Source organism: Vicugna pacos, chromosome 7 (genome assembly GCF_048564905.1).
Source record: "Vicugna pacos chromosome 7, VicPac4, whole genome shotgun sequence".
NCBI lineage: Eukaryota > Metazoa > Chordata > Mammalia > Artiodactyla > Camelidae > Vicugna > Vicugna pacos.
In genome coordinates, this window is record NC_132993.1 from 70,481,467 (window position 1) to 70,504,185 (window position 22,719).

Sequence of the window (22,719 nt, forward strand, 5' to 3'; positions counted from 1 at the left end):
TTTAAAGGCACCATTATAGAGAATAGCCTGTAACTTATCTGGAGGCCATGTTGATGTGCTGTCAGCGTTGGTAGTAATCTAATACTTATTTTTTTTTTTTAACACTGAGGTGATTGAACAACAGTTAGTTGCTTCACCGTGAGGTTGGAAATCCAAGGCCATGTCATAGCTCTGGGAGGAATCTTGAGAACCTGTCGTAGAAAAACTGTTAGGAATGAGTGTTAATGTGTAATACGCAAACCTGAAGTATGATATTTATTGGATCTGTGTATAATGCAGAAGTGTTTTAGGGGTTATCTGTATTAAACCCTCAAAAATCAGTGATTCTCAGAGTGTGGTCTCAGGTCATCTGGGAGTCTCCAGAGCCCTTTGAGACGGTCTGGAAGTTATGAATTAGGCATGGGTCAAAAATACACTCCATGTGCAAAACATACCAATAATAGGTTTTAATGTAACAGGAAAGGGAATGTTCATTGATGGGGTTTCAGATTTTATATTGCACTAACCTTTAAGAAACTGTAAGAAACTTCTCCTTGTTGAGTTGTAGTGTAGTATCACAAAGGATTATCCACAATTACCTATAAAGGGCACTAAAGTATTCCTGTGTTTTCAAACTGCGTATCTTTGCCACTCTTCTCATTTTTAAAAAATAATCTAGTTATTTTTCATTAAAATATATCATTTAATCATGTAATGGGAGGGTTATTATTTTTAGGAAAATAATCAATAGATAATAATTTTAAAGTTCTGAGTTTAACTGCTCATACAGCAAATATTAACAGATACAACCCACATACACAGAACCTTTTTGGCGCCCTCAGTGATTTGTAAGAGTGTAAATACATCATGAGACTGATTCTTTGTTGTGACTTCCACCTTCCAGACTTTAAGTATCTGTTATTTAAACCACCCAGTCCATGGTAATTTGTTATAGGGGCACAAACTGAAATGCTTATAGAAACCTTTTATTAATTACTGTGACTTCTGCTGTTCTCAAAAGCCCTGCTTACTGTTTTTAGAGAAGAAACCAATTGACAAACCTAAAATAACCTTTGTATCATGAAAAGGGGAAATTATCATTTCATAAAGATTCTACATGTGAAAATCCATTGGCAACATTGTAGATTTTTTTCTACGTCTACAGTATTTTGCATGGACGTTCTACTCTTTGGTGGGTACCTTTTATATTGATATTTTAATGATGTCATCAGAATAAGATAAAATTAAATCATAAAGCATAGATGAGAAATTAGTTGGGTATTTTTTAGAACTAAAATGTATTTGGAATTTTAGGATCAAGTTTGTAGTTTTTATTTAAGCATGACTGGAGTTAAAGTTACTTTGTCAACTTTTCTAACAGTTTTCTTGTTTGTAAAAATTTATAGTGGGAAAACTATAAAAGTAGATCTTTTTATTCAAAGAAAATAACTTTCCTTTGAAAATATTCCCAAAATATTAAAACATAATGTCAACTAGACTATTGACTGTAATTCTCTGTTTAAAAATAAATACAACTGATAGTCGTTTTTTAATTGTTAGATATTAAAAATCACATAGTAACAGCAAAAATAATGCTTAGCTCAAAGCTTATGAGTTTCTTATACCTCTGGAAACATAAAATTGTACAAATGGAAAAGACCATACCTTCACTTAAATGACACAAAAATTGAAAAAATAATTACGTATAAAATCAATTGGGTTGTTTTCCAAGTTTTAAAAAAGCTATAAAATAATTTTTATGAAATATGCACTATTAAAATGATTCTCAGTAATAAAAGTGTCAAATTCTTACTAAATCACAAGTATTTCACCTACAGTATTTTTATCTATATTACTATAAATGGTATATGTCATTCTCTCATAAGACTTCATCAATCTCGAATCCTTTATATTTTTTATTTAAATATTGAGTAGGTAAATAATTCACACAATTAATAGTTCTATAGGTTATACCATTGTCATTTTACAAGTGAGTAAATTTTTAAAATATCTTTTTGATGAACATTTACAATTTACCATTAATTGTAGCACCACTGAAGGGAAAAGCTGTCCTGCAGTGGAGGACCCATAAAGACCATCTAGGCAAAACTTGGCTTCCCTGGCTACATGCTCACCACTGTAGGCCAGTTTCTTACTCTGATGATTTAGAAATGTTAAAAAAAAAAAAGGCAATTCAAAACATGTAACTGTTAATAATTTTAATTGGCTCATGGCATACATAAACCACTTAGACTGCTTAAGATTTTTTGAGAGAAATACATCACATTCTAACAAAAGGCAGTATACATAGGAAATTGAGGTGCACATGTGTTGATATAAAGAAAATGATATTTTCATCAGTATCAGAAGTTGGACGACTCTTCTTTGGTCTTTCCTTTCCTGATGGTTAATAAATTTGTAACTAGAAAAGTCTACAAATGTATGATGTAAAAAATTCCAACACTCCTGGCTTATTGTAGGGAGTCATTTCATTATTTTTAACAGGAAATACTGTCAAGTAGAAAACAATTTGGAATAAAGCCTCACTGATGACTTTGCTGTTCGCAGGCTTAATAATTCTAGGTCTAGAGGAAAACTTTGTCTATTTTAGGATGAATATTTATTAGTTGTCTGAACTTCAAAAGTCAGTGAGCTTCCTTAAACATCAGTTTTCTTATATCTTAAATGGGGAAAAAATAGTACCGATCTGAAAGGGTTTATCTGAGAATTAAATAATCTGGTTTTGGTGAAGCTCTGGCATAATATCTCCCACATTAAAAAAAAATCTTAATGCATGCTATCTATATTGGTGTTGATGATGACATCAATAATGATGAAGAAAGAACTGGAAATTTCTTCAGAATGAAAGATGAGTGATATTTTTGCCCCTGAAACTTCTGCATTTTAATAACCTTACATTTATTTTTGCTTTTATCTGAAATTAATGAGATGAACATATGATTGTTATCATAATGAAAATATTACTTAGTGTATGTGAAACTTCACCGTGACTGATGGAAGATCTTGCTTATGGCAATGATATAATAGCTGCCGTGAAAACTATTGCAATTCTGTTTATACCTGAAAAGAAATTTCCTGTCTCTGTTTAATTTTTTAAAATAAATTTTTAGTTGACTTTGGAAATGTATCTGATTTGTTTGAACCTGGCTATGAAATTGCTTTATATCAAAGATATACTCCTTTTCCTGATATTAAAACAAAAGAAAACAAAAAACCCCAAAAGCCAGGATGTGACAGACAGCAGTGTAACATGAAATACAAACCTTGATTTCTATGTGTTCTGATTAGCTTTTTATTTTAGATCTTACAGTTTCAGGATACTGTCACCTTCTGTGTGTGACTTGCAATTAATTCAAAGTATATTGTTTAAAGGGTTCAGGCAAAAAGGCCGTTGAGAGGAGCAAATTAACACACAATATCACTCACAAGCTAGGCCAGTCAGACAGGCGGTAGGAATGAGATACTGAGCTTCTGTTCTCAATGGAGATGGTGAAGGGCATTATGGAGAGACAGGAAACGGTGCTTCATAAAGCAGGTGACCATAAGATATTTCTCACTGGTTTGGCATAAAAAAGATACCATAGAATGTCATTTAAAATGTCTCCAACATCATCTTTGTAGAAAATACAATAGTTGGTGTATCCCCTGGGTTTATTTTTCTTCCTCCCTCCCTCCTCCCTTTTTTCTTTCCTGTCTTTTTGTCTTTTTTTTTAAAAATATTTTAGCCATCAGACTTCTAATGATATTCATTTAGGTTTATAGCCAATTTGAAGATTGAGACGTTTTAAGTTTATAGCTACTTTTTGTTGTTGTTCATCAAATAAGTATTTCCTAGTTTTTTACTTGGCCTGTTTATGGAAGTTTCTTTGATATTTGGGACATCATTTCCTTTTGTTCTTTTCTTTTGGATTCATTGTGCTCTAGTTACATGAATTTGCTAGAAATCTGGTCTTTGGGTAACTGAAATACTTGATAGACTAAAGCCATTCTTAGGAGAAAACCATCTTATTATGGTGATGTTTAGGCTCCAGAATACTTCATAGAAGGAAGAATAAATCAGCAGTTTAATTTTTGGAAATGGAAAGTTGAGAATATTTACAGTGCAATGTCTCATGAATATGTAGCAAACTAAATTGATTTTGATAAACTCCTTCATATTCTATGATTACTACTCTGTCTAGAAAAATTGGCTTTGTGTGGTGAGAAATTTAAATAGTCTAAGTAATATTTGGAAACAAAAAGAGGTATGAGTGTTAGGAGAGTGGAAGGACAAAAGAGAAACTATCCATTTCTTTTAAAATATTCTAGAACAAATTCAATACAGCAGTGCTTTGTAAGGACGTGCCTGTGATCAAGACAAGAAAACAGGTTGCTGATCTCTGCTCTGGCAGACTCTCACTTCTGGTGTCCTTTTAACCTTTCTTTTGGATCATCCCAGGCTCGGGAACATTTCCTCAAATTTGTCCTAGACTGTTTGTAAAAAGTTATTTCAGCTACAGCATTTATTTGAAATTCTTTTAAAAGTGTTCTTGCCTGTTTTCAAGTGGCCATGTGTGGTGTGATTAAGGGTATGTGAAGTACATGTAAGTCTATAGGATAAGGAGATCTTATTTGAAGAGGTATTATTTGAAGGTCACAGTGTAGTACCTCTTAATGTTGAGGACAGTACATACGAAAGAATGAAGAGCCATAGTTTCATAATTAGATGGCCAATCTGTGGTAAAGTGAAAAAGTAATAAGCTGAAAAAGAATCTCAGTTTGATGCAAAATGGTTTTTGACTAGTTAATTTTAATCAAAGACACAATCAAGCTGTATTTTTTAATGTTTGATTAAATTAGGTTATATGACATGCTTATTTTACACAGAATTTTTCATAACTTTTCAGAATAAATCTGATTGTAAGAAACAGATGCAGAAATTTTAGTAAGATTAATCATGAAAACATTTTTAGGCGAAGCAAAGTTTGAATTTTAGGGCTTTAAGAAAATGATTTTTATGTCAAAATCTCTTTGTCAGTAAAGAACTCATGGTGAAGAAAAAATATAATGTGATTAAAAATTATGGCATTGGATTTTAAAGGAATATTAATCAGTTATAATTATTTTAAATGCTTCATATATCAGAACATACTAAATAAATGAAAAGGTTTAACAGGAGAAATTTTTCAAATAGTTATAAAAGAGATCACACATGAATTACATTAGACCTTATTTATTATATAATGTTGTTTTTTGCAAAATCATTCTGAGGAACTAGTATTTCTTTTCATGGAATGTGAATTAGAAGTGTTGAGGCTCAGATTCTTGATGTATTTAGCAAAATTATAAGATCTCCTGCATGCTGCTATGGTTCTAATATATGTCTTATTGCTTTCTATTAAGGTTTCTTTTAAATTAATTGTTCATTGGGATGTTGATTTAAAGTGATATTTCTTTCTGATGTTTCCCAAAAGAAAGAGAATGTTGATAAAGAGAAAAAACCAGAGTCTTGAAGTAGCTTGAATGACAGTTTTGAGGTAGAAAAATAATCTCCAGCCATCCCAACTGACCAAATTTGTCTGCTTTCCATAATGGGAGGTTAAAAGGCATATTTTCCTCACTTTTAATTCTTTCTAGAGGTTGGTTCCTTTTGTATAGAAAACTGAAGAGAAAGTGACTCAGATTGCAATTTTTTTTTAAACAGGAATATCAAGGAAGGTTAGTTTAGCTTTGTCTGTTTAAAGACAGAAGTTCAGCCAAAAAGTCCCCAGAACAAGGCTCTGACTGGAACGACACTAGGGAGTTTCATTCCTACTTCATAATTCGTAACTTTTTGCACTAATGTGGGTATATGGAGGCAGAGAGTCTCCTAAATTGCTTTGCACATCTCTTTAAAAGGATTGAAATTTATCTGTTTGAAATAAATTGGTAAATATCTAAAGTTTAGGTAATAACAACAGTCATTGTCTTAACATAATACTCTTTGCACCAACAAAACTTCCTAGTTCTACCAAGTATCACCTTTTCCTCAATCTGTACATAAATATTTACACAAGTGGTTATCACAACTTCTTTGAAAATCGACAACAACAATCATTCAGTAATCTCCATTACTGTAAAATATTGTCTCTTTTTGTGTCTGAGACTGATTCTGATGCATATCTTCACTGTTACTGGCCTGGATTTTAGGAGTTTTACAAATACACCCTCAGTGCTTATGAATTTTCATCATTCCTTTGATTTGACCATGTAATTACTTGCCTCCACGCCACTGACTGTGTTACAGAGAAGCTTACCGACTCTTTGAGGATAAGAAATTCATTGGCTTGATTGTATAATACTTCAGATGGTTGCCAATTCTGTATCAGTTTATCACAAAAAATACGAAATCGTGTAAAACATAGCTCAGAGATCCCCAAGGAAAATTAAGTTCATAATGCTGAAATTATTTTTGGCATACCAAAGAATAATGAAGATTTATGATCAGATTTTTAATAGTAAGAATAATTGTAATAAAACTTGCTGACGTCTACGGCCATACCACCCTGAACGCGCCCGATCTCGTCTGATCTCGGAAGCTAAGCAGGGTCGGGCCTGGTTAGTACTTGGATGGGAGACCGCCTGGGAATACCGGGTGCTGTAGGCTTTTTTTTTTTTTTACCATGAATGACTGAAAAATTGTGCTGAACACTGGAATTTGACACAACACTGTAAAATGATTATGAATCAATAAAAAATGTAAAAAAAAACTTGCTGACACTTATACATCATAATTTGGAGAACACTTTCATAAACAGACAAGGCCACATACACAAAGATACTGATATGTCAGTTTTCCTTCCAGAGTGTGGAAATAATTGTTTGTAAGAGGCATGTAACTGAGAAAGTGAATTCCATCCTACCCTGATTCTGAGGCTTTTCTTATCCAATATTTTGGTAATATAACTCTGTATTTATGGAGAAAAGGAAACCTGTGTGAAGCATTGTCATTACTTTGACTATATTTCATTTCTTTAATTATAATTCTGTGAGAGGATAGGTATGCATTGTTTGACCACATGCCTCATGTGATGCTATTAACATTATTAGTACCTAATACCAGTGATAACATCTATTTATTCAGTGCTTAGTGTATGACAAACATTAAGTAATTTAACTCTCACAAGGCTGGAGATCACCATCGCTACTTCCATAATCAGATGGGAAAGCACACAGATTTTTTTTTTTAAGTTAGAGTAGCCATGAGGGTATCCATATGCTCAGGAGAAAAGGCCTGTAGCTAGGTAGACTGAGAAAATAGTCACAGGGAGGTTTCTGAGCACAGGGAAAGAGAGGTGAATCTTGAGAATTCTCCCTCTGATGTGGGAGAAGAGGAGAGGGTTATAGCAAATGTTAATAAATTAAAAGGCAAATGTTAGTGTGAATCTGGTTGACTATCATTAGTGTACTGTCCTTCGTTTTGGTAACTAGAACACAATATCATAGACTGGGTGGCTGATAAACAGCAGAAGTTTATGTTTCACAGTTCTGGAGGCTGGAAGTCTGAGGTCATGGTACCAGCTTTGGAGGGTTCTGGTGAGATCTGTCTTCTGGGTTGCCAACTGCTGAGTACTTTTTTTTCCTCACATGGTTAAAAATGAGAGAGAGAGAGAGAGAGAGAGAGAGAGAGAGAGAGAGCGCGCGCGAGAGAGAGCTCTCTAGGGTCCCTTTTTATAAGAGCAATAATGCCATTCCTAGGACTCCACCCTTAAGACCCAATAACCTCCCAAAGGCCCCACCTCCTAATACCTTATGTTGGAGGTTAGGATTTCAACATGAATTTTGGAGGGATGCGAACATGTACCATAACATATACCAATTTTTGACGAGGTGTAGTTGCAGAAAAGATAGGACATTATACTCATCCAAGACTGAGAAATTTCAGGAAAGTTGGGACAGAAAGGCGAAAAAAGTTCCATGTTGAACATCAGTTAAATAACTATTTGTTTTTCAAGTTAATAATTACATATAGAACACCTGTATGTGCCTCGCACTGTTGAGGGATTAGTCTCTGCTCTAAGAAGCTCCCAGTCCCATCGAGGAGACCAAGCCTACAGGCAAAGACATAGTGCAAGGAAATAAGTGACTACTACTACAGTGGATGTTAGAGTCAACTAACGTGATCGATGATCAGAGTAATATCAGACAAATATTAACTTCACAGAGACTTTTTAAATCTAGGGTGCCATAGATTGAGAACACAGGATAATATTACATTTTTTAAAAATCTGCTAACTATGACTCATCAGAATCAGCAATCCAGATTTTATAGATGTTAGTTTAACATCGGCAAAAATATCTCTCTCTAAGGCAATCAATAGATGTGAAATACTTAAATCAAATAAGAATTAAAGCTTCAAATTGTTGCAAATTCAGCATAATTTTAAAGGGACCTGTTTTGAACCAATCTTAATAAACAAAACAATGAACTAATTAATACCTCTTCAATTCGTTTGTACAACAGATACTTGTATAATGCATGCTGTTCTATAGACACGGTTCTTAGTAATCATTTTATTTACCTTTGCATCTGTAAAAAATTTGAATTTATTCCAACTTAATGATACTGATTTCAAAGAGTTCTGCTTTATGGTTTGCAGCATTTATAAGTTCCAGGTCAACATGATGATTTAAGATTCACACTTACATTGAGGATGTTTTTAGATTGTGTTGTAAACGTTGGTCCAAAAGTACCAGAAATAGACCTTAATTTGTTAATTTTTAGAAACAAAGAGGCAAAATTTATTTGGTTCACACAGTGTAGAAATGTGGCATGGACTATATAGGGAGCCATTTGGCAACAGTAAACCATTTCACAACCCCAATTATTTCAGAAATAATGCCTGTTTTTGTTTCTTTGACTGTAAGAAAAAATTAGAGATAGAACTTTGCTGGCATATACACAGAATTGAGCTCATTAGCGTTGGAATATCTTTTTATAACTGTTGGGAACAAGAAAAGAAAAACCAATCTGTTTGTTCCCTATTTCATATTCATGAGGCCGCTTAGAGGCAGTTTGATTGACACCATTGGTATATGTTGTCGGCTTTCTTTAGATCAAGCTAGGAGCTTTGGTTCACCTATCACTCACTTCCACTTTGCTACCAAGGTCTATTGTGGCTCCCTAAATTGTGTTGTGATGAATTGGCCACTTGGGAATTTTTAGGACGTCTTAATCCCAGTCTGACAGAAATCCCTTCGATAAATAATCTTTCAACCCCTATGTCAAATGCAAGTGGATCAGTGGATGTAGATTTATGACAGCTTTCACAAATGAAAAGTGGTGACAGGGAACTTATGCTAGTGTACCAAGAATCTGTGAATGGTCCCTATTGCCCAGTTTAATTTTCCCCAGATATCTTTGGTTAAAATGTGTTCTGTGGGATTTTCTTTAAAACTGTGTGTGTGTGTGGGGGGGGGTCTGAATCTGCAGTTGCTTCATTGATTAAAAATATGGGAAATTACATTATAAAGAAAGTACTGGAAATTATTTTTGTGTACAAATTGGACTTTTCTTGGATAAATATAAGCTGATAAAATTGGATAATAATGAGTGGTGAAAATTCTGATTAAATGCTTGAAAATGATTTCAAAATTTCAAAATCATTTTCAATAATATTTTTAAAATAACGCTTGAAACCAATTTGAGAGGAGGTATATAACTAATAGATTTCAAATCTGAGTGAATTGACCACTCATTTTAAGTGATTAGATTTTTTTGAAAAAGTGTTTTTTACTAAAAAACACAGGAGAGGTTACGTATGGATGTGTTAATGTGATTATAGTTTTGTATTTGAGCTATTTGTATATATCCCATGTGATACCAAAATAGCAAAAAAGTTAAGTTTGGTAGATTGAACAATTAGCCTATAATATTTTAAATGTAAATTCCATTGCTTTGTGATAAATTATTAAGGATATCAAGTTACTAATACTAGAAAATTCAACCTATGTCACAGAAGCTAGGTAGTATGCTTCATATATATTATATATATACATATGGATAATGCATTTTATTTATTAAACATTTAAAAAGCAAGAAGCAATTTTACAGGACGAATCTGAAATTGAGTCAGTTTTTAGTAATTGCTTTATCACACTTAGGCTGTGAATTCTGTCACTGTTTTATGGAAGCACCATTCTTTCTATAAAGTGACAGCCACCTTTTCTTGCCCTTAAGGTATGTGGCATGGGTTCCCAGCAAGTTAGAATGTGACATGTTGCTGTTTGCCATTAAAAGTTAGACTGCTTTAGAAGCTTCTTATGAAGCCAAGGATTTTCTTCAGTAATGACAGAAAAAGAGGATTTTGTACTTATATATACACTTGTTTTCCTCTCTGGTAATAAACCGTGTGTGTGTGTGTGTGTGTTTTTGTTTTGTTTTTTGTTTGTCTGTTTTTTTGGGGGGGTGTCTATATTTGTAAAAACACTGGAGAAAACAAACACATGGACTGGAATAGTCTGTAATTTATCGAATCCAGAGAAGTAAGTTAAAATGGGCATGTTGTTGTTATTAGTTAAAAAAAGGTGGATTTTTCAGAACAAACCTCAAAGAGGTTATTAAATTCCTACTACGTACCAGTTTCTTTTCTTTTGCCAACAGAGCTACAAGCAGGTAACTGGAGACTCATTAAGGCTGTAACACGAGGTCAGGGGTAGAATTGCTTCTGGCTTGGATAACTAAAAAATAAATCAGAGCCTTCAAATTAGTGCAGTTGCATTCCAATTAGGCAGTAATACCAGTAATACATGCTTTCTTTTTTCTTCAAACCTTTCTTAATTAACCATGAAAAGTACAGCATAGGATAATTGTTCAGTGAAACCAAATGTTGTAATTTTGGGTGACACTGACGTTAGGCAGAGCTTTTTCATTGTCACTGTCTCATTTGGTCCATACAGTGATTCGTGTGAGACTTGACAGTAACTCTGATTAAACCCACATCACAGAAGAATAAACTGAGGCACACAGAGAGCGATCATTTGCCAAAGATCACTGAGAGGCTAGGATTTGGTTTACTGAATTCTGTCTGCTCCGTTTTGAGCCCTTAGATCGTAATCAATCAGGGACTGATATAATACCCCTCTCGTTACCCTCTCCCTTCCAACCAAGAGAGATTTTGAAATTGTGTGAGGGTGTTCTGGTTGTCATAGTAACAGTGGCTGGTGTTTAGTGAGTGTGGCCAAGGATAGTTCCACACAACCAGGACTTTTACTACCTAAAAATCCTTTAATGCCTCTGCTGAGAAACATTTACAGTCACCAGACATTCCAGGAAAGGAGGTTCTTATAATTTTATATGTATGTTTAAATTCCACTCAGTGCATCTATTTGTTTTCATTTGTTTTATAAATAAGTCTAACATCATGTGGTTAAAATGTTATTCTGTAAACAATACTATACATAGAACTAGTGAAATAATAAACTGTTTTGGTTTGTTATTCCTCATTCCTGTTTCAGCTTTCAGCTACAACACCTACACATAAAGACATATCTACATCTTTCTGTATGTTTTCACAGACTCTATTTACCTGTTATTCTTCCAAGTTAGTAATATTACTATTAGAACAATAATTTTTACCCTCCTTTGAATGTGGTATCCTGCAATTACGCTGTATGATTAAATGCACTGGTTAGCTCCTGCTATTGAGAGACAGAGAAATGTACTAAGCCTCAGGCTTTCCCTGAAGAAACAGCAGAAATTGTTCTTTCTGCAATTAAATTTGCACCTTTTTTTTGCATATATTTTATCTTTGATTTCAAGGGTGCTAATAATTATTTTATTCCCAAAATACCTGATTTGGTTTATGGTTGTTAATAGTGGTAGTATTGTTACCATTTCACAAATTAGGAAATAAAATATACAGGGCTGTTACTTGTTAAGAGTTACTGAAATGAAGTAAAATCAGCATTTAATTTTATGGTTATTGTAGACTGATCTCTTCTCCCTTCCTCATTCAAAGAAATGTAATAAGAAAATTGGTAAATTTTTGACACTGTTTTGCTATGCAATAGCATAGTTTTTGAGTAATATATATATAATGTATTCATCTGCCTATGATTAAAAGGTGTATAGCTTATGTGGAGTTAACTGACTCACACTGAGCTTGTAAATATGCTTTTGGAAACAATAGATTGGGATTTAGTTAATAATTGTGAAAAAACACGTGAAATTCACATTCATGTAATATTTCACTGAATACATATATAAGGTCAGAATTGATAGAAGTATCATATATCTCAGAAACAAATTGGCTTTTAGACATTAATAGGAAGCTTCCATTTTGAAGCACATTCTGAGTGCTTACATTTTTCTTTAATTTTTAATTAGCTGAGTTCTTTAGTAAAGTTTTAAAACTCTACATCAAAATGGTACATTATATGGGTTGAATTTGTATTTGTGTAGATCTGTTTTCAAAAGTCTATTTTTAGGGAAATCTATTATTTCAAATGGTATATAATATAAAATTGATTATGACTATTTACATTCTTCTAGTGATATAGAATATTTGGGTTGTAATTGTTTCTGACAGAAACTTTAGTTGGCATTTCTTAAAAAGAATATATATATATATATATATTTAGAGAGAGAGAAAGAATTTATATATATAAATATAATATATATGTATAAGTATATATACATGGCTTTATTCCCTTATTTTATCTCTGTCCTCTTCCAAGTGGAAAGATGCAGCCATGCTATCCTAATTATTATTGCAGTTGTACGTAGAGAACAAACTGCCCAGAAATTAGTGTTAGAAATTTATATGTAAGAGCAAAATAAAAAAAGTTATAGAGTACCATGGTTCAAATTCAAAACCATGCAAAATTGTATAAGTCATGTTCTTTATCAGGAAGAATGTAGAAATGAGGTTAAACTCAGCTGTTGTGTTTATTCTTTTTCAAGATAGAAATATCCTTTTTTAATTTAAAAAAAGCTTACTATTAAAAGGAAAATAAAATGATATGGAAGATTTTAGAATAAAAAGCAAAAGATCTAAATATTTTAACACCCAAAGGTATATCCTAGATAATATTAGGATTCATGAATATATGAATATTTTATAAATATTTATATCAATATTTTATATTTATGTATATGGTAGATATAAATATTTATACCTTTCTTCTCACTAACCATTGTATAATATACATTCCATTGGATTTTTTTTTTTCATTTATATTTTTATTGAAGTATAGTCAGTTTACAATGTTCTGTCAGTTTCTGGTGTACGGCACAATGCTTCATTCATATAGGAACATACTTATTCGTTTTCATATTCTCTTTCATTATAAGTTACTACAAGATATTGAATATAGTTCCCTGTGCTATACAGTATTAACTTGTTGTTTATCTATTTTATATATAGTAGTTAGTAACTGCAAATCTCGAACTCCCAACTTATCCCTTCCCACGCCCTTCCTCCTCAGTAACCATAGGTTTGTTTTTCTGTGTCTGCGAGTCTGTTTTTGTTTTGTAAATAAGTTTGTTTGTCTTTATTTTTTTAGATTTCACATATAACTGATATCATATTGGTGTTTTTCTTTCTCTTTCTGGTTTACTTCACTTAGAATGACATTCTCCAGGTCCATCCATGTTGCTGCAAATGACATTATTTTATTCTTTTTTATGGCTGAGTAGTATTCCATTGTGTAAATATACCATAACTTCTTTATCTCATTTCGATTTATAAGAAAGTAGCATTAAATAGAAATTAATAACTTCTGTACCATCTTCTGCTGCATTGTCTTTGTAATAGCTATGCACAGGTATGTGTGTATGCACACATGTATATGCACATAGCTGTCTATTGCATGTCTGCACACATGTATGTTTTAGGTATTTTCCCCTATTTAAGAATAATTATACTCAGTTTGTCTCTGACCCCAGGCAGATATCATTCTGATTTCTGCCCTGTTTTGCTCATTCTTGTGTTGCATGACCTGAAATGCAGTATATATTCTTTTTGTGTCTGTGTACCTTCATAGACTATAACGCTGCATAAGATTCATTTATGTGTTGATTTGTGTGGTAGTCATTTCTTACCAATATACCACAGTTTAATCTATTGATCTACAGTTATGTTGTTTCTGATTTTTTTCTTGCCATTACAAATAGAACTGTAGTGCAACTTCTTCTGTGTTTATAAATATGTTTATGTGTTTTTATTTTGTGGGTGTGTTGAGGAGAGTTACATGTTTAGGAGTGGAATTGCTGGATCATAGAGTAAGAATATGTGAAACTTCGTAAGAAATTGCCAAAGAGGAAAACTCAGAATTCAGGTTTTTCCTGACTGAAAAAAATGTTAATCAGTTCTAATATCTCTCTCATGATGTAACTAGGGTGAAAGATGAAGTGTTCAGAAGTAATTAGAATTTTTGTCTCGTATAAAACCTTCTCACAAAGTTAGCATAATTTATTATTGAGTAAAAGTTTTGGGGGTGAATTATTTTCAAGCATTTTTACATGTTCCAGAGCCCCCAGACTCATAGTCTTTTATGATAAAACAAATTACAGTAGTAGTTAACATTAGTTATCATAACATAACCTAATAAGACATCTTGTTTTCATTAATTTTTCTAAAAGTTTTGTTTCATGCTCTTGCTGTGAACCTTTATAACACTGTATATCAAGGCTATACTCAGAGACAAAACACATGTGACAATATTTATTCAGTTCATTCATGTAAATAATTAATAAGTAAATACAGATCAGGGAAAGCAGAATAGATCAGTGCAAATAATAAAAATATGTAAACACGTTACTCTTTGAACAAGTTGTTATCAAGGGACACAGAATGTTTGGGAGGGAAGATGTCTGCATATTGGCTTTTCTGTTAAGACAGAGGCAAGGGAAATCCAAACCCTTCATTGTAAACGTCAAGAAATGAGAAATGATCATCACCCCAGTTTGAAGCATTTAAGTGAAACTCCTCACAAACCCGAATTTCCATAATGGATTGGGTATATATATCTATTGGTAATTTGAACCTACAAAAATTGTGACTCAGTTTTAAATAAAAGGTGAAAACTCCAACTTTCACCAGAGCAACATAGTATTAAAGGAGTAGAGTATTTGGGTTTTATTAGATTTGTTCTCCATAATCTGTTTTCTTTCCTTGATGGCAATCCAGAGGGCAAGGGTATATGCTGTTTACAAATGGTCAGTTTCAGCTCTTTGATTGGTTTGAATATAGGAAGAAGGGACGAGCTTTTTTCCCCCATTTTCCTCCCAAATGAGAAATCACCCCAGGCCCATTGTAAGTGCTGGATAAACATGGATGCCTGGCTCCCATCCCTAGACATTGTGATTTAACTGGTCTGAGTGCAGCTGTGGTATTAAGATATTTGGAAGCTCGTCAGCATTTCTAATATGCAGCAACATTTGGGAAGCAGCATCTTAGAGCCTTGTAGCTCCACAGAGCTCCATGCACCTGTTTTGCAGGTAGGACTACTGAGGCCCAGAGAGGGGGAAGGACTTGCCTTGGTTCACACTGAGCATTTGTAGCTGAGCCAGGATTGGCTAGAGTATTCTCGCATCCCACTGACATACGCCTCTTGTCCTGCTACTTTTCTAGGTAATTAACCTCTCTGTGCCTTGGTTTCCTCATTGTAAAATGGGGGACTTCATGGTATCTACTGGTAAGGTGCTTCTGCTAATCAAGTAAGATTATGCCTAGAAAGTGCTGATTAGCGCAGTGGTCAGTTTGCTCAAATGTTACCCATTTATTGTTGCTGTTTTGTGCTAGGGATATAGAAATGAATGGGGTGCCCAGAGGACAATGAGCCCATTGAGGACAGGAACCAGGATTCCTCTCTTTACACCTGGCCTTCAGTACAGACCGTGACATGAAATAAACAGTTTTCATTGTGGAAAAAATGTGATAGATATCCTTTTCCTTTAATATATATGATGTATGTGATACATCATATATATATATGTGTGTATGTATATATAGAGAGAGAATTTTAAAAGCTATCACTGACATTAGGGTGACAAGGCCAAGTTAGAATCCCATGGTGGCATATTAGATGATTGTTAAAGATATCAGAAGGATAAAAGATGTAGCTTAATTTTTTTCTTGGAGATCTTATGTTCATGCAAATGTGTTAAAGGTAATTGTGGTTGAATGTTTAATTCTTCTGAAAAGTGCCTTCTTACTTGTTTGTGTCATGTCTGTGCATAAAACAGCAGAATTTGTGAAGAATGACCAGGTTTAACAAAGCCTTTAGGTTTCTTAAGTGCTTGTAACATATCACGGTGCATTAAAAGTAATTTTTACCCCGCAGTAAAAGGACTACTTGTAGTTCACTGTTCTGCCTCATATATTAGAAAATTATATGCCTGGCTGTTCTCATGTTTGCAGTAGAATGCCATACATTTATATTGTGGTTTATGATTTACAGAATTATAACACATACGTGATTTAAAATATTTCTAATATTCTTGAATAGTTAAATTCAGTTAGTTTTAAAAATGTATTCTGAAGCACCCAAACATCAGCTGTGTTATTCAAAGGACTATCGATAGGGTGAAATGAAAAATATCCTTATTCTGTTCACCTCATAAATTACCCTTAAGTTTTAGATTTTTTTTTCTTTGAACAATACCCATTACTGTATCCTGCCGCTGTAAAAACGTTTTAAATAATCTTTAACAAAAATTTATCTGCATATAATTTTTAATCTCTAATGAAGTAATCTTTTATTATTTGTGTTATAATAATCAAGTCATTTATGTGATAGTTAAATGCTTAAACTAGCCATAATTTTTCATTGACTAGTTTTGTTTAGTACTTTGATTTTTTTAATTCATTAAGACAAAGATCTTTTGTAAAAAAAAAAAAGGTTGAGGTTTATACAATCTATTTATTTATCCCTAGATAATGCTGTCACTCAATTCTCCCCAAGAAAGCATTATTTCACACCTGTACTACTTTTCTCTCACTGTACTGGACCCTCGTTCTTTGAAAGCATCTGGCCTCTGTTCATTCAGAAATAAAATCTAGGGTATTGGGTGGAAGTGTCCTCAGTTTCTTTGCCCAGCCTATTCTCATCTGTCTCCATCTTCATCCATCTTCTTTATTTCTGCCTCAGAAATGGGACTCTACTTTGCTCAAGTCTTAACAATCTTCTCTCCTTATTTGGATGTCTTTCCCCATGTTTAAGGACTTTGCTCCCTTCCCCCAACTATTCCAGTTTTCTCTTGTTCTTTCTTTAAAGCAAACATGTATTTAGAAACAGACCAACTCATGAACCATAAAAAACAAACCAAAAAACCCAGTAACAGCAGTATCTCTTAGGCCCCATTCATCACAACTCTACCTCCTTGCTATTGAATCTTTTCCACATCACCAGTGCTAATGCCCCTGGTGTAATCTGGGATCCCATCATGTTCTTCCTATTATACTAGTGAACTAAGTTTGCAACAGCAATCCCTACCTCAGGTATGTCTGTCCTGTCTGTGTTTCCAGTCATCCGTCATAGAATTCTTTAGTGGCATTGCCATTATGATAAATTCTAATCCTTATAGCATATTAAGCTGGTTGTTAACATGAGACTGTTCCTGTCTGGAAGTTTTGGCTAGGCCTCAAAGCTAAGGATTATGAGTGCCAAATATCCCTGTTCTAAAGAGAGTTATTAGACCATGAATGCAGGATTTGAAAAATAGTGGTTCTAAAATCTAGTTGTAGCTTTAGCTAAGCTCCTACCTTGAGTTAGGTAATAAGAATTCATGAGTATGCTTGGTGGGAGTCAAGATGTCTGGCTTCAGTTACCAGAATCTCCACTGGATAGAGAGGCTCGCAGGCTGGTTGGGGAAGTAATCCCCATTCCTATGTGACCACAGTGAGAGAGGGAATTTCTGTAGAACTACTAAGGTTTCCTGGGAAACAGATTTAGCACTGAAGAATTCCTTCAAACCCACCCACAGCAAATTATAACTCTCTGCAGTCAAGGGAGACCCTTTCTGCCATCATTTCTTGTTCCTCCCCTGAGCCAGCTATTAAAGGTTACAGTAAGTGTGGGAGGGTAGTCACAGAGCCTGGTATGTAAGTAGTACCTATTATTCTGTAAGATTTTCCAGCCTGAATCAGGACAGCAGGGTACAGTGTTCAATCTGGCAGAGATTTTATTAGACCAGAGGTGATTTGGGTTTTTGTTTTGTTTTCAAGATCTGAAATTATGAAATCTGGAGGGAATAACATTCTGGTTGAGGGAAAGGAGATTTGACATTGCAAGGGAGAAAGGCAGTTACTTGCACTGTAGTGTTCTACAGACCTTTAAAAAAAATCCAATTCTGATAGCAGGCAAAAATCTTTAAATGTTTGTTCCCTATTTATTTAGCCTTGTCTTTCACCACCAACCCTCCGATCTCAAACTGTGTGCCTTTTGAGAGCACAGTGAACACTTTTCATCATCTTTCTTACTTGATTAACTCCTATTTGATCTGAAGACACAGTTCAGGAATCACCTTCTGAGTAGACCTTCCCCTGATGTCACAGCCACCCCATTTTATATTACATGTTCCCTTTTATGTTTTTATGACACACTACACTTACATCCAATCAGTCATCAACCTGAAAGTGGTCTTGTCTCTCTCCTGTGTAATTCTTCAGTGCAGGGACTCTTACTTCTGCGTCCTTGGCACTAATTGCAGTGTCTTTTCTTTTTGTAAATGGAAATTGTTAATGGCATTTTTGAATTAAGATACAGTGTAAATCCAAAAAAATACATTAAGTATTGTTCACTAATTGAAAATATTTTGAATTGCAGGAAAAAAACATTTCCTGTAAAGGATTTGAGAGTAAAATTCAAAATGTTACCTTCATGTGACTACTTGGAAGTCCTTGCAGGCATGTGCTCCCCTCCTCCCTCCATTCTCTCTCACTTTCTCCTTGTGCTGTGCAGATGTGAAAATACAAGCCTGCTCACCCTCTATCTGTGAAGGATTTTTCACAGTCTCTTTTCTCATTCCAGAATACACTCAAGTGTCCTTTCTAATTATAGGTTATTCAGTCCTTTCTCACAGTTAATAGTATTCTCTTTATCCTCTGTCTCTGCCCTGATCTGACCTTTGTCAAACATTGTTATTGATGCCCTTTCCCCAAGTCTGATCTGGACATGTTTATAGAATTACTTTTTATTAACATATACTGTAATCTACAGCAAATAAAAATATCATGTGGTTTTGTCTACTCTCTCTTCTCATTAAGATTTCTGATGTTTCTGCTTTGACTTTAGCTTACTAGCTATAATTCACTAAAAAAAAAAGATTTAAGAAAAAAATGGGTGTGAGGTCCACCATGTGAATCCCTCAACTCTTGTGTGATATTTCCATATGCATACACATCCGTGCATACAAATCATTAAGGAAAGAAAGTGTCCACGTTTTGCTGTTTCAGCATAGCCAGTAGGGATGTATTTTCCTAATCCTTATGAACTGGAGGAAGTGAGTTTACTTGTTATTTGTTATTTTGGCAGAAAGTGTGATTAAGTTTGTCAATTTGAAGGGCAAAGTTGAGGAAATCACATGAGCTCCTGTGCTGTCTCGTGATGACCAGAACCACTTCAGGAGGCTACTCCAGCTGGAGGTTGCTTATGGTAACTGAGACCCAGGTCCTCCGAGCAGCTTGTGGGAGAACACTGCAGATAGACTCTGCTGGTGACTGGTACCCACTTGTAGGGAGACACAGTAGACTTTTAGCAGCTGCTTTGAAATCCTACTCTACTAAGGTGGGTTGGTTTTAGAAATTAAATCGACACAGACACAACATTGTAAAATGATTATAAATCAATAAAAGAAAGTTTTAAAAAAAGAATATTAAAAAAAAACGACACAAAATTTCTTGTTTAAGGGGACTTGCCAACAAAACAACAATGTAGTCTTATAATTTTGATACCAAGATTGTTATAGTGAGAGTCCAGTCCACTCTGAAAGCACTTAGTTACACAGATTTGACTGTTTCAAAAAATTCATAAAATGAGGCTGATAAAACATACATAATGAATAAAAGGAGTATTTTGAAAACAATTATAAATGTATACATTCTTGGATTTCATTTAGGAACACCAAATGAATTTTCAGCTTATAAAGCAGCTAATCAAAGATAAAGTTAAATAGATCAAGGATCATATCTAGCTAGCATGCCAAATACATTTGTTTTCAATAACACATACTCTTCAACTGCTGAATTCTGGATGGAGTTGAGGAGAGGATAAAAACTCAAGCATTCTACAAGGTTTCCAAAACATTGCCAAAATGATTTAGAAAGCACTAGCTATGAAATTCAGTGCATTAACTTTTAAAATACTCATTTCATTTCAATGTTGTATGCAGTTCCATAGATTATGGCATGGCCACGTATAATACGTGTTTTGCATAGATTCCCTGTACTATAGAAATCAGACTGCGTTTGTCTGTGCTCAGTCTTCTTAGGCTTAAAAATACCCCCACAAACCCACACATCTCAAAAAACTTGGCAAACTACCATGAAAGCAATTATTGTTAATTCCAAAAACTGCTAAATTATCCCAGATATTTGTCAGTTTGCCCAGGTCTATTTTGGACACACATGGTAGAAGAGATTAATTTTCTATTGTCATATGGCCGTTAGTCATCGAAAAAAGTCGATAATGTGTAAATGTGTATTGTTTGAAGTTACTTCAGAGGAATTTCCAGCTGGGTCTACCATTAATAGTATTCAAACATGTCTTTCACCTGTTTGTCCTTGTTCAATATTTTGGATTGTAAGGGGTTAGAGCCCAGGTAAAAAGCAGTTCTCTATTCAAATCTAACTGTAAAGCTTCAGGATAGATCTTTGTATACCCTTTGAGATTAGCACATCACTCACCAATACAGTTTGGCAGAAAAAAGCATCAGACAAAAGGGATTAGGAATTAGAACTGGTGGTTATAGTTCCAGTTTAACTGATGATTCAAAGATGACCTTGCTAAAATAACTTTTTGTATCAAGGAAATTGTAACTAAAATATTAATCAACTAATATTTTTTATGTAGGTCAGGATTTTAGATGCCATTGTAGAGGAGAACAGTACTTTCTGGAACCAATCTCAAAGATACAGAGGCAGAATGTATGGTGTGTGTTTGTGTGTGTGAGTGTGTGCAGTATTTAATTTAGACGTTGCAATAAATTTTAAAAAAAGGAATGGTTGCTCACATTCTTAGCATTTGAAAATCAATGTAGAAAATACAGAGACAAATGGAGAGTATCGAATAGAAGACACAGGAAAATCTACCAGGCAGTTGGCCTCTGCCACAGGGAGATGTTCCGTAATGATACGGCCATTATTTCAGCTCAGGACCTGTACAGTTTGGAACCAACTCTAAAGCATGTTGGACGCTTACCTTCTATTTTCTTTACTGGTTCTGTTGATCCTTGTACCGAACAAATGGACAATTCTCAAAGATGGACTCTAACTCTCCTTGCCATTCTCTTTGTTTTCTTTCTATGATCACATTTAACATTTTCACATACGAGTATCAAGTCAGTATTTCTGTGTTTTTAAGCTCTAGTGCCCCACCCCAAAACACTGAAGTTTCTACCTAGATTCCACATACACCTCAAAATCTCAAACTGAATGGTTACTGTTGCCCTCAAAAGCCCTTCCTCAAGATTCTGTGTTTAAAAATAACAAGGCCATTTTTGTGTTCCACTTCTGCCTCCACTGTTGTGGTCTTTTTCTTACATTCCTTGTTGGAAGCTCAACACATTTTCTTGAGTTTCCAAAGCGATGATGTATGTCATAATGAAGATTTCTGGGGGACGGTCAGAATAGGGATTTCATTCTCTGCCACAGAAGTAACCCTGAATTGAAAATTAAGCTTCCTAATTATTTATGAATGTTTTGACTATCTAAAAATGAGGAATTGTCCCTTGTTTCTCATTCCATTTGTTTTATTTATACGTACCACCTGAAAGTGTCATCTTCCCTTCCTCAGACCCTCCAGAATTGGCTCAAAATTACTACTTCACTTTACCTTATACAGAGTAATTCTATTTTTCTTTACTTGATTCCCAAACTTGTATATATAAATCCAGCTAGAAGCACAGAAGAACCAAATGGACTTCTATTTCATAGGATTTAGTCTGCTTAGGAAGAATTCATGATTTGTAGGACTAAGTTTCTGTGGTACCAGCTTGCATTACTATTCCTGCTTCTTCCTCTGCAGTTCCTATATCCCACTCAGATACAGAAGTTCACATCAACTCTTTGTCAGTCTCTCTTTTCTGTGAGAGACACAGCACCCATTGTTATAGATTCATTTTTTTCTCCATTGTTAGAGATTCATTTCAGTTGCTATCAAATAAGATGCATATGTATTTCCTGTTTTAATTATACTAGGTGATCTTGGGCCTGTTCTTGCACCTTGAATACAGTGATTATAATACCTGTTGACAAGATTTTTGTAAAATTACCTAGTACAGTGCTGGTGCTTAGCACTAAGTAATTAAATGTCATGTTCCCCTTCTTTCTTGTTTGGAGTTCCATTGTTTATTAAGTGACTTTAGGATACTCCATTAGTCATCCTAATTAAAAAGTTTCTTTTTCCTTTTCTGTTTCTGTATATGAAATTATAAAATTCTTGAGGTCAAGAACTGTATGTTGGTGCTTAAAGATATGTACATATATCTCAGCAAAATGAAGAGGGACAGAGAAGATTCAAACACTTTTTTACATGCAT

At 34.1% G+C, this 22,719-nt stretch overlaps 1 protein-coding gene, 1 long non-coding RNA gene and 1 other non-coding gene across 8 annotated transcripts in view; 2 read left to right on the forward strand and 1 right to left on the reverse strand.

Annotated features, from left to right (window-relative positions):
- CACNA2D1 (calcium voltage-gated channel auxiliary subunit alpha2delta 1) overlaps positions 1-22,719 on the forward strand; it is a 420,595-nt gene that overhangs the window by 178,161 nt on the left and 219,715 nt on the right. The window lies entirely within an intron of this gene.
- On the reverse strand, positions 3,281-21,710 carry LOC140697580 (uncharacterized). Of its 2 annotated transcripts, none has more exons than XR_012074732.1 (3): positions 21,382-21,710; positions 10,598-10,698; positions 3,281-3,556 (listed from the first exon to the last, which is right to left on the reverse strand). It is a non-coding gene; the product is annotated as an uncharacterized lncRNA (long non-coding RNA). The 2 variants fall into 2 exon arrangements; XR_012074731.1 differs by having other exon boundaries at positions 10,598-10,717.
- On the forward strand, positions 6,507-6,625 carry LOC116281361 (5S ribosomal RNA). Its single transcript, XR_004190810.1, has one exon. It is a non-coding gene; the product is annotated as a 5S ribosomal RNA (ribosomal RNA).